Here is an 11,957-nt window from a genome sequence, read left to right on the forward strand (position 1 = left end):
AAGAACGATGCAAGCATTTGCAAAAAAAATCGAATACGCGCACAACTATGAATTAGATCGACTAGGTCACTTGTATGTATTAGAAACAGTAGTGCCCTCAGCAAATTTCTGGGGCACAGCAGAATTGAATTGCAACAAAGCAGAAGGGTGACCCGAAATTTGTGAAACCAGCCTCCTGCTCCTGAGGTAGGCACTAATCCATTTAACGATATGATACAGAAGTGTCATACATTCTAATTTGTACAATAAATTGTCACGTGGCACCTTATAGAACTCTTTTGAAAAAATCCGAAAACAGTGCATCAAGCCGACCGGTGACGTCGAGTGCGCACGCGAAGTCGTCTAAGGTTTGATACCAGCTGCATAACTGTTGAGACATGTTTTTCCATGCCAAGCGTTCGTGCTCACAAAATTTTAAGCCTGTTGAAGAATTAAAAGAATATTTGATCAAATGGCGCGTTCTAACGTTTTCCAGAAAGCGCTTGTGATAGATACAGGCCTGTAGTTATTCACGTATAAGCGATTGTCCATCTTATTAATGGGAGCCATGCGTGCAATGCGTCAGTCGAATGGAATTTCGCCTAAGCCAATGGAAAAAATTTGAATAAATCTGCCATAAACGGAGATATGTGTTCGGCGTATCACTTGAAGAAGGCGTTTAGAATAGGCGTTGTGTCCTGTGGGCTTCTTTACAAGAATATTGAGCAGCATAGACACAACACCTTCCTTAGTTACCGTGAATACTTCGACTACCGACACCGGCTCGCCCCGAGGCATATAGTCGTTGGGCTTCGAAAATAGGTTCTGAAGATAGTAATTAAAGTGTTGCGCAATTTTGCTTACGTCTGGGATTATATCGCCAACAATTCTTATTCTGGTAACGTCCTCTTCAGATCTTATAACAAAGGCCAGAACTTTTGACTATCACATTTATTAAACTCCGAAAGACTTCGATCGATTAAATAAAGTGTCTCATGATTCGCGTACATTTGCTGGTAGGTTCTGTTTCAGTTCAACAAAATGGGAAGTTGCAGTTTCTTTTTGCTTAGGAAGCTATTTAATTTTACGTTCAGTATGAATGATATTATGAGTTAAACAAAGGTTAGCTGACCGTTCGGGCATCTATCTTACGGGAATACATTTATTTACGTAGTGGACAACAATATCGCACAATCTTTGCCATGATGTTTCAACTTTATGTGCACTAAAGTTGGTATTTAAATTCATATAGTCAATTAAAAACCAACGCCGAGCCTCGAAAAGTTTTTAATCATTGAGACTGCTTTTATGGCGCTTCGGTCCCTTACAAGGTAATTACCAAGAACCCAAACCACGGTCACAATTTCCTGGATCAACTGAAACCTGCGCTCTATGAAATAACTGCTACATGAACAAAAAGCCATGAATTGACGTTCACCGTGTGAGCTGCTGCACACTGTGTTCCAAATTAGGACAGCATCATTCGCCAAGTGTAAACCTGCTGTAACATAGATTTGCTCGGGACACTTGCACACACCGTACATATCTATATAACGCTTCCGAGCGCTTTGTAAAAAGATTTCTTAGAACGGCTGTATCTGAAGCACATCAATTTAACTAATTTGCATTGTGTAAATCCCCGTTCTTACTAAGTTTGATTTCGGTGACATATATAGTTATGCCAGAAGGCAGGGGGCCGAATTTTGCGCCTTTTGTAAAACATAACTTTCCGGGGCGCTTGCCTCCGTAACCTATTGCAAAGCCGCCATCAAGCTACACACTTCGAATTTTGCCTGCACATAACCCATAAATATAGGCTTCTGCGTTGTTGGAGTTTATTTACAGACAAATCTGTGAGTGTTTTTCCAGTGTTTTTGTTTTTCCACAGAATTGGAGTTTATACGAGCTTTTTCATGCCGCGCGATAAAATTCCGAGTTTCCCGGCTTTTTTGGGGGACAGCGGTCTGAATTTGGCGCAGATCGTAAAGAACGCACATAACGCTTCGGAGCGCTTAAATACGCTTCAATACTTACCTTTGCAATGGTGACAGTTAACGAACGCACAAACTTTGAACTTTGCCCACACGTTGTCCGTGACGGGCCCCTTATTTTCACTAAGTATAGAAACAAGTTATATTGTTCAGTTCACCGAGCACACCGGGAAAACCAACTATACGAACGTTGTATAAAGAACGAACAGCGGCAAGGAAACGAGAGTTCAGTAATTATTTCCAGCGCCTTTAACTTCTAATTAGGCTAGAAATGCTAAAGTTGTGGGCACGTTGCGTGCATGGTCTGTGCGTGTGCGAGATGCAGATAACATGCGCCCCATTTTGACCATGTGCAAACTCGGTGCGAGACAAGTTATCCCACAACATGGGAAACATGGCTGATAACGGTCGCAGACGCTTTTAAACAATTCCTTAGAATTTTTCAGCAAAAGCTTTAATAAACAAGGCACTATTCATACTTTGGGAAACCATGACGCATAAGGTACTGCTCGTGCCAAAAAAAATTTCAACATTGTACCACGTTGAGTTTTTTCAGGACATTGAACCAACTGGAACAAATTTGTAAGAAATGTTTCTGCCAAAGAGTGTGACAAATATACAAACTGAAAAGTTTCGAAACGCATCAGTAACATCCCCCTAACATGGAAAACATAGCATGGTGCAAATGGATACAATGTAGAACTGCTACCGCCTTTGGTTCGTTTAGGGCTGCAGGGAAACTTAGTACGCGTTTTTCATAACGCCTCTGAAAAGGCAAAAAAAAAAAAAAACAGTGGTTCAGCAATTTTCATTCAGGCATAACTGATCCATAAGCTTCAATATTTGCCTGCACGTCACCCCTAAGATCAATTCGTTACCTCTGAATATAAACTTCGTAGATGATTTTTCCCCCTTGGAGTAACGCCAAGAAAACTTGAATATGAGGTTTCCAAGTGTTTATATTTGTACTTATAGCTTCGCTGTAAAAATTAGCCCAACTTTCTGCACTTGCGCAGACCTGCTACAAGTGGACGGCCGGTGTGGCGGCCAACTGCGAAGCGGGCGCCCTTCGCAAGCTGCAGAGTTTTGCCGACGCGTTTTCCTGCCAGAGGAAGGAGCCGGCCTGCAAACTTCCGTAGCACGCCGATTGTTGGGCCAAATAGATACATGGCCTTCACCGACAATATTTACCTTCATGAGAGTTTCTGCCGTATCGCTTGTCCTGAACGATCCTTTACTTCAGCATTTTTCAAGAAAAGCTTCCTAGGCAAGCGCTGCTGGATGCGACTGAATGTGGGCAACGGCGGCTGCTGCTGTTTCTGCTGTCGCCGTGTCCTTGCCGACGGGTTCGTACACTGAACAGCACTAATACAACCGATCGCTTTCAACAAGCTGCGCTTTGTTTGAACGTTAGCAATCGCATGTGGCATAGTATAGCACGAATCTACTCATGGAGGTGTATTACTCGACAATGCTGGGAATTACACCGACAATTCCCACTTATTGTTGGCAAACTAACAAACTCTCAGTAATTAGCTGTTTGACTACCGTGGACGCTCATTAAACGGAACATGAAGGCACCGAGGAAATATGTGTTTTTTATCACCGGTTTCACTTACCGAGTGATATAGCTCAAGGATGCAAAAGATGCACTTTTCCAAGAGGCAGATACGTTATTGTCAGAAGCTGATATTAAGTGCACCAGATCTGATTAGAAGGCTTCTTCTTACGAAGTTTCTGCTAGCATGCAGCCGCTGACTTGAGATAGCAGTAAAAAAAGCAATTCAAAAATGTGTCACCTAGTTAAAAAATAGCTTAAAAATTGCTTAACGTAAAGGTGAAGTTATCGAATTCATCGATAACTGTGATCTTCGTCTCCAGTGGGAGCGCACTGTGCGGGTGTTTGTGTGTCGCCATTTAAAGCACTAAGCAAGCTCCCAGCTCACTGACATTCATCATCATCATCATCGTCATCATAATCATCATCATAATCAACAACAACAACAACAACAACAACAACAACATCAGCAGCAGCAGCCTATCTTATGTACACCGCAGGACGAAGGCCACTCCCTGCGATCTCCATTTACCCCTGTCCTGTGCCAACCGATTCCAGCTAGCGCCCGCGAATTTCCTCATTTCATCGCCCCACTTAGTTTTCTGTCGTCCTCGACTGCGCTTCTCTTATGTTCATTGACATTGATACAGAAAAAAAAAAAACACAGGAAGCCACGACCACGTTAGAGCCACACTAACCGTGGCACTAACAAAAGCCAGCAAATGCGAAAACGTAAAGAACTGACGAACCCACAAATGAAAGGCGGAAACAGTGATGCTTATCACCATTCCACTGAGATTGGCCATTGAGTTTCATATTTGGTACATTTTAGTCGCTTTACCCACAATTGGAAAACATATTGAAATGTTTAACAAAGTTTGTTTTTGCATCGCCATAATGCAAAACAAACCAATCACAAGGTTTTTCTCCATTAAGCGTAAATTTGGTTGAAACGATTTTCGTTTACGAAGATTCTACTGCAGTTATTTTCGCGGGTACATTACAATATATATACTAACCGAAACTTGGTTTCACAAGACAAGTCCAATTGTAACAAAATTTGCAGCTAGCACAATCTGCATAACTTTTAATGCCAATAATTTTTTGCCTCGTTCTTGGCACTGCGTCGGGAGGTAGTTAGGCTACTGTCCCGCCTCGCTTTAAGAAAAAGAAAATAATATGTGATCGATGGTGGAATTGAACTTCTGCCGTAGTACACAAGTGCCCGGTGCTCTAACCTGTAGGCCACGATCACTTTTGTCCCCTTTATTGCCGGCTTTGAAATTGTACACAAACAATACACAAAAAAAATGAAACGTGTCAGCAAGGATCTTGCTGACACGTCGTATTCAGTTTGTTTTCAATCGCAATCACACGCGCACTTCTCTCGTTCCATCGGTAGCTGGCTCACTGAAACACTCATCGCGTGCGCCACGTGCCAATTTTTCGTCTTCTTTCCTCGTGACAGCTCGCGCTTTGAGGCGCCGTGTTAGACTAACTATCTCCGGGACCGGCACACATTACCCAGCGATTAGCAGTTTACGCTACGTAGAAATTGTGCGACGTTCTGCCAACGTCATGACTGCTCAAGCTAATCATGTTTTAACATTTATTCGCTGGAGTACGAATGTCGTCGTCGTTTTAACATACACCACACGACATAGCCAGAGGTACGTACGGTTCCACAGCACGTAGTTGTTCATGACGTCACAATCCGTGTTTATTTTGCTTACGCGCGTCCGCTACCCATGTAGAAGCCAACGATCGCCATGTCGTACGCTCACGTCGAACGACCGGCGTACATATCGCACCTGTGGCGTCATACGCTCGTCTTAAACGCGGTCTCCATCTTGCCGCTGTCGGCACACAGGTACGCTTGCCATCCACACACATCACTACTCAATTAGCACGAACAGGCCAGTTCACCTGGTAACGCTTTAAAATTATTTATTTAAATATTTATTTAAATATTCCGCAAAACTGAAAAATGCTCACCCGTATATTAAGAACACTGTGTAATGCATTTATTAAATATTGAAACCGACTTTTTGGAAATGTCACAGGAGAATGTTTCCTGTAGAGGCCATGTGTTTTCCTACGGCGCCACGAATCAGGAACGGGAAGAGGCGCTATTACACAGTTTCTGTATTTGCTGCTGTTGCCCCCTCCCTATAGCGTTGCGATTACAATCAGGAGCTTCATCACTACAGTGACTTAGTAAATGTTAATGGCGTCAGACATATTCTCTCCCTAATGAAGTATTATCAACATCATAATTATCATCATCAGTATATTTTTATGTCCACTGCAGGACAAAGGCCTTACCCAGGTCTCTCCAGCCGCTCCTGTTTTGGGCTTGCTCAAAACGATGTGCTTTATGGACATCTAGGGAAAACACGGGGAAGGCGGGAGATGGAAATTTTCCCACCTATAGATATTGTGGCGAGGAAAGCATATGTCGCCTTGAATAAGACAAGTGCGCTTGTCGAAACGTCGGCTCCTGCTTTCACCTTGTTGTCGTTTTGCTCATCGTCTTATAGGCATCTGTGAGACGACATGAAATGGTCCGGTTTTATGTAGTAATTGTAGTGGGACATGCCCATTCTAGAACATTCACCGTGAACGGGCATGCGCATATACTTAGTGGCGATATCAAAGAAAAAGTAAATCCGTGAATTCGTTGAACACAATCCATTCCATTACCAGATCGGTGTGCTCTAAAGATGCCTGTCAGCCCATATTATACGTTCATGTTATATGTAGCAAGCTAATATATTAATTATTATAGTTATATGCTTACTTAGTCATCATAAGCGGGTAGTATCAGCCACTTCACGGGTAGTTTCACATAACCTTCGCATATATACAGGGTGTTCCGGCTATCATGCACCAAGATTTAAAAATATGCTAATGCCACGTAGCTGGACAGAGCCAAGGTAATGTTGTTAGCCGTAGCTTGGAGATATTGAGATTATGTTTCGCATTGCGCATAATTACATACGTAGCCCTAATGCATTAATCAGCTTCTCAAGTAATATAATTAGATGAAAAGTGTCAATGAGAAAATTGTAGAGCAACATGAAAAACTTCCGATACAGCTTTCTGTTGCTCAATAAGTGCTGCATAACAGTGTCCTTCCGAGTGTGAAAGAAGTCTGCAAATACACGCAAGTGGCTTCGAGTGGCCAGTCGCGCGGCAATTTGGCGAGGCATACAAGGCATGCACCCTTGCAAGGCATGCCGGCAACTGCTGCGGCCGAGCCCCTCTTCGCAGAAATGTTCGCCACTGTTCAGAAACGCAGCACGAGACGGGTGAACAAGCCGACGCCCACAGCGAAGAGCATCAGGAAACAAGTCCGCAGCCCGTGAAAAGACGCATCCAGTCAAGTATCGCATTAAACAACAGTTTGATGCGATACAATGTCCGATAGTCGTCGCCGCTGTACATAGATTCTTCATTTCTTGCCCTTGAAACTCGTCACGCGTCGTTAAGCTACTTTCGTGTTCACAACCAGGCAGGCCACACACGTTGGTTGGTCACTGATCTCTTGTTTAGGGGGCAAAAGGTAGTAAAGATCAGTGGTTGGTTTGCCTATATACATATGGCACGTGCCCACTATGGGGCGCTGGACAAGCATTGAATTACTTATGAAGATAATCAGTCAAAGCTAACAATAAGCACTATAATGTAAAATTTACCTTTAGACGGAGAATTAATGTAAAAGCATATTATGTTCTTCCTCCTTTTCATTAGGTGCAGTCATGATCGTGGACCTCATCTTCTTCAGCGGGTTCTGTCTAGGAGGGTCACAATGAAAGAGCTGGTTTGGCCTCCATCATCGAGTCAATTCTAAAAGCCAAAAAATGAATATATTTTGAAATTTGAAAGAGAATGAGAAAGAATAGCACTAGATTGGAAGCTGTTGGAGTGATATTAAAAGAAAACTGGCTCTAAGGTTAAAGGAGAAAACAAATGATGTTTTAAAAATGCAAGAAAAAATTATGGTATCAGCAAGTCACAAAGAAGAACCACTTTCTTTAACGCAACGCGAGAGTAATTTAGGTGTATGAAAGCTCTGGGTTTATAAATAGAACATAACATGAACGTTCTAGCAGTGACAAAGTCATAGAAGTGGTATATTGACAGTGAGGATGCCTTTAGAGAAGAAAGAGAAGATGAAGAAGGATTACGAAGTTCGTGATGGCAGCCGCTATAGCTGATGAGGTAAGCTGTGATACTTTCTAGTTGGAGTCAAAACTTCACGTTCGATGCGGGAGCATTGTGCTGGTACATACAAGCGGAAACATACATCATTGAGATGGATGAAGTTTATTGGCGCCGCTAGCTTATAGCGTGCGCGTCTGAGAGCGTAGTTCTTTTGACATGCGCTTACAGGAATGCACGTATTTTTTGCCCATACAACCATCAATATTTTAAGGCGCCTTTACAATTCGAAACGTGAATCACTCGTAACAAGAAGCCGATGGTCATGACTGCGTCTGAATTGACGGGCTAAAAGAAAAAGAAATTCCACTGAACACATCTGACGATAAATGTCGAGGTTAATGCGATTATTGACTAAACGCACCAACAAACCGTACTGCCGCCGAAGCTACGCGTTATGCACGAGGTGTGTATGCAGTAGGGCTCCTCTCTCGCACACCCCCTCTGGATACGCTGCGCTGTCTAGCATCGTCGCCGCGGTGTCGGCGCGGGCGCGGGTACGAATTGCCGAAATATATATGATGTGGGCAGGATTGCGCCCTGCATGGATAAACTTCACGTCTTGTTTATTTTTTTGTTTTTGTTTTTCGTATGATTTCTTTGTAATTGAAAAATTTCATACCCAATGATATACGCTGGCGCCGAATAGGCGTCAAAGTTGGCCCAACGGATGGTTCCGCACACAGTTTCCTTAGCACAGTACCCCAATGCTCATTGGACCATGGTCTACTACTGACCCAGGTTCCATATGTTAGGCACGGCATGCAAACAGACGGGCAGACATCCGTACCGGAAACTAGGTAAAGTCGTAGAATGGCTGTCGTGTACTGCGAAATGCTGCGGACAGGTGATATCCTGGGTGCACTCCCACTTGAGTAGTTGTTCTGGTTTATCGACATTACAAGATCGAGGGCGGGGCGGTCATCGCATTATGGTTCTTGAGGGTCACATAAGTGTTTGCCTTTCTTGCTACGATCACTAATGCAGGTTTACTGCAACGGACTTCAGTGCTCATGGCAAGAAGCGTTGTCCGAGCTATACGTCAACATAACACATAAACAGCCAGCTCCTGATTTCTGCGAGCTCTCCGCGAAATTGCCTAGCAAGTGCCCGCATTGTCAATGATGTCAATAAATGTTGTTGAAAAATCAATAGAGGCTCCTGCAAAAATAACTAAGGCGAACTGCGTCTTAACCATTGCCATTCGCAAAATTCGTTCGAAGTCGGTATGCCTTGCAAGTTCGATGGCTAAAATTCGTATATTCAAATATGTGCCGTAATTTAATAAAGAAGCTAATTAGGGAATTATGTTATTCATTCAATTAGGCATGTTTATTTTTCGTAGAAGTAATGGCCGTCCCATGGAGTAATTAAGCTTAAGGGTTAGATCTGTGCTCTCTGCCAGAGGCAATATTTAAAAATTTGGTGCAGCTGAAAAAAAAGAACAGCCTATTACAGGGCCGGCTATCACTACATTGCGGGCACAATAAATCGGTTTCGCCTGTCGTGTAAGAAGGGCAACACTATCTCGTTGTGCTATAGGAAAGCGAGCTTTGCCTCAAGTCATCGAACACTTACCTTTCATTCGTGGAAGCGCACGCGACTTCTACCAATGGAGGAACTTATTGCAAGCTCTCTCACCTCCCTTGCTCCGGAGAGCGCCAACGGCAAGAAACTGAAAAATGAACTAAGAAATGTTAACGTTTTCGGATCTCTTCAAGGAGGTACCTTACCGTGAATTACTCAGAAGTAAGGCTACGCTTTCTAAGGCCTTCAGATGCGCGTTTAATGTCTTCGAACTGGCTTAAGACTGACCACAACTTTTGGTGCACGGAATAAAAAATTGTTCGTGCGCACTGACAGGAATACACACTAAGTGTAATCAAGAATGGGACGGAAACCCGTCTGTTAGGGAATATACATGACAACAGTTAAACGTGGACACCGACCACGAAAGTTTATAAAAGTGAAAGTAGACACCGACTACGAAAGTTTATATTATTGTTGTTATTATCCTTGCGGGTTCCGCCCTTCGACAACTTTGGCCATTGGAGGCACGTCGACCATTTCATAGCGTCACAGCCACCCGTGTAGAAAGTGGAAGAAGGTTTTCCCTTCAACTATGTACAAACTGGCCCGGATTTCAACCCTTCTAGAAAGTGGAAAAGGGAGGTGTACAGAGGTACTTTTTCGGTCCTCTACCTTCAGCAGGCAAGGAGCGGGGAGTACGCTTGAACTGGGGTGCACTATTTCTAGCAGACAGCCAATACTATTATAGAAATATTCTTCAGTCGACTGATGGGCTGTCTGCGTGCTAAATAGACGGCTGATATTGAGTCTTGTTCTTTTCTTTTATCTGCCTAATGAGTAACGTAGATGATGGTGATGGTTTATTGGCATCCCCTTTTAAACGGGGCGTTGACAAATGGTCACCTAGCCTGATTGAGTTAATCATGTATGCTATACTTGCTTTTTATTCAAGCATTTTTGTATAGTACATCTCCTTAATCTTTTTTCTATTACTCAAAACTGATCTATCTTTTAATTTTGACACGATGACTTCGAAAACGTAAGCAATGTTTACTGATGTCTTGTCCCCTTTGGCGCTGATGCTTGAAGTAACTGTAGGCAATGCAATATTATTTTTAGACCTAGGTTTGTATTTGTCATTTACGAGATGTCTGCGGGAGCTATGAGCCGAAACGCAATAAGCCAGTGCTTCAGTTTTGATCTGCCCACCCAAAACTTGTGAAGCGTGCTGTAATGCAATCTCGTTTACGTAATTCATTGATGAAGTCATTTGACCACAAAGTTGGAACACGTTTGTGGGATCAGGTTAAGCGTCCGGTCGATTCTGGTTGACGCTTGCGACTATAGACCTCGGTAGCGGAGGGTTTCAGTAAAAAGTACAGGGCCGAAAAGTACGCATTGGGCTGGTTGGTTCATGATTACGAGCAGTAAAACAGCGCTAAACAACAAGACGAGGAGAGGGACACAGACACAGGGCCGTTTCGAATGTACAGCACAGGGACGATTCGAATGTGTGCAATAGCAGTACCGGATTAAAGAAGGTCGCGGTAGCACCTTACATACATGTATCTCGCATAATTTGAAAAGGAGAGTGAGAAGGTATGGAGTGGACATACTTTTTTTCTCCTCCTGGACGATTGCAGGGGATCTGCAAGAAACTAAACTCGAACAAGGAAGAGACGACCGCCTATACCACAAGGCACCGCATGCGATTTGAGAATTGCACGTAAAATGTTGTTGACCTAATACCTTCGTCGTGCGAATGTGCGTATTTCGGACAAACAGGCCGTTGTAATAATCGGAAGCTTAAAGAGCATCATTATAGCGCCACAAAAGTTATGTCAGGTCATCTAGACATGTGTGCGGCTGCCGTCCCGGTCTTTGAAACAAAAGAAACTTCTATATTGGATCGGGCTCAATGCACAATCACAAGAGAAAGTTCTGAGGCCTATGACATTAAAAAACTTCCTTGGTTTTGTTTTCGATCGCCTGGTTACGTGTATATATCGTGCGCATGGGAAAATAAAGATTTGCAGTTGAAATTAGCGCTGAGCGTCTGTCAAGCTTCTTCTTTGCACTTGCCCTGTCGCACGGCGCTCTGTTATCATGAATCCCAACAAACTAGCCCGCCAACGTGTTGTAGCCAATTTCACTTCTTTATCTACATTTTATCGCTACCTGTGCCTCTAACGAGTCTGGTCGTAACCAGTCAATCTTTTTCTGCCTTTTTTTCCACAAATACCCTAGAAGCCGCTTGCTTATCTCGATTACTGACCGGTTAATGCTTCCGTCGGCTTTAAACCCAAGCGCTTCTGGAAGGTGTCCGTTATCTACGGTTCCCACAGGGTCAATACCTTCGCATTCCATTCGAATGTCTAGAGTTGTCTCCGGAGTATTGCTGCAGCAGACGCATGCCTTCCCTTGTTGCGAAAATTTGCTCCGGTATGTTTGTGTCCTTAGGCGAACACCTCGAGCCTCAAATAGCAAAGCACTTCCCTTCGTGTTATCGTACAGGTTGTCCGTTCTAACTTCTTTATTCTCATCCTTGTACATCTCCATGGTCCGTCTTGTTTCCATTCTTTGCATCCAATTTACTGTCTGTTCCTATCGCTTTCTTTTTGATGACTCCTACTTACACTTTCAATTACATCGTACTTGGTCGCCAACATCCTCGA

Source organism: Dermacentor andersoni, chromosome 5 (genome assembly GCF_023375885.2).
Source record: "Dermacentor andersoni chromosome 5, qqDerAnde1_hic_scaffold, whole genome shotgun sequence".
Taxonomy (NCBI): Eukaryota; Metazoa; Arthropoda; class Arachnida; order Ixodida; family Ixodidae; genus Dermacentor; species Dermacentor andersoni.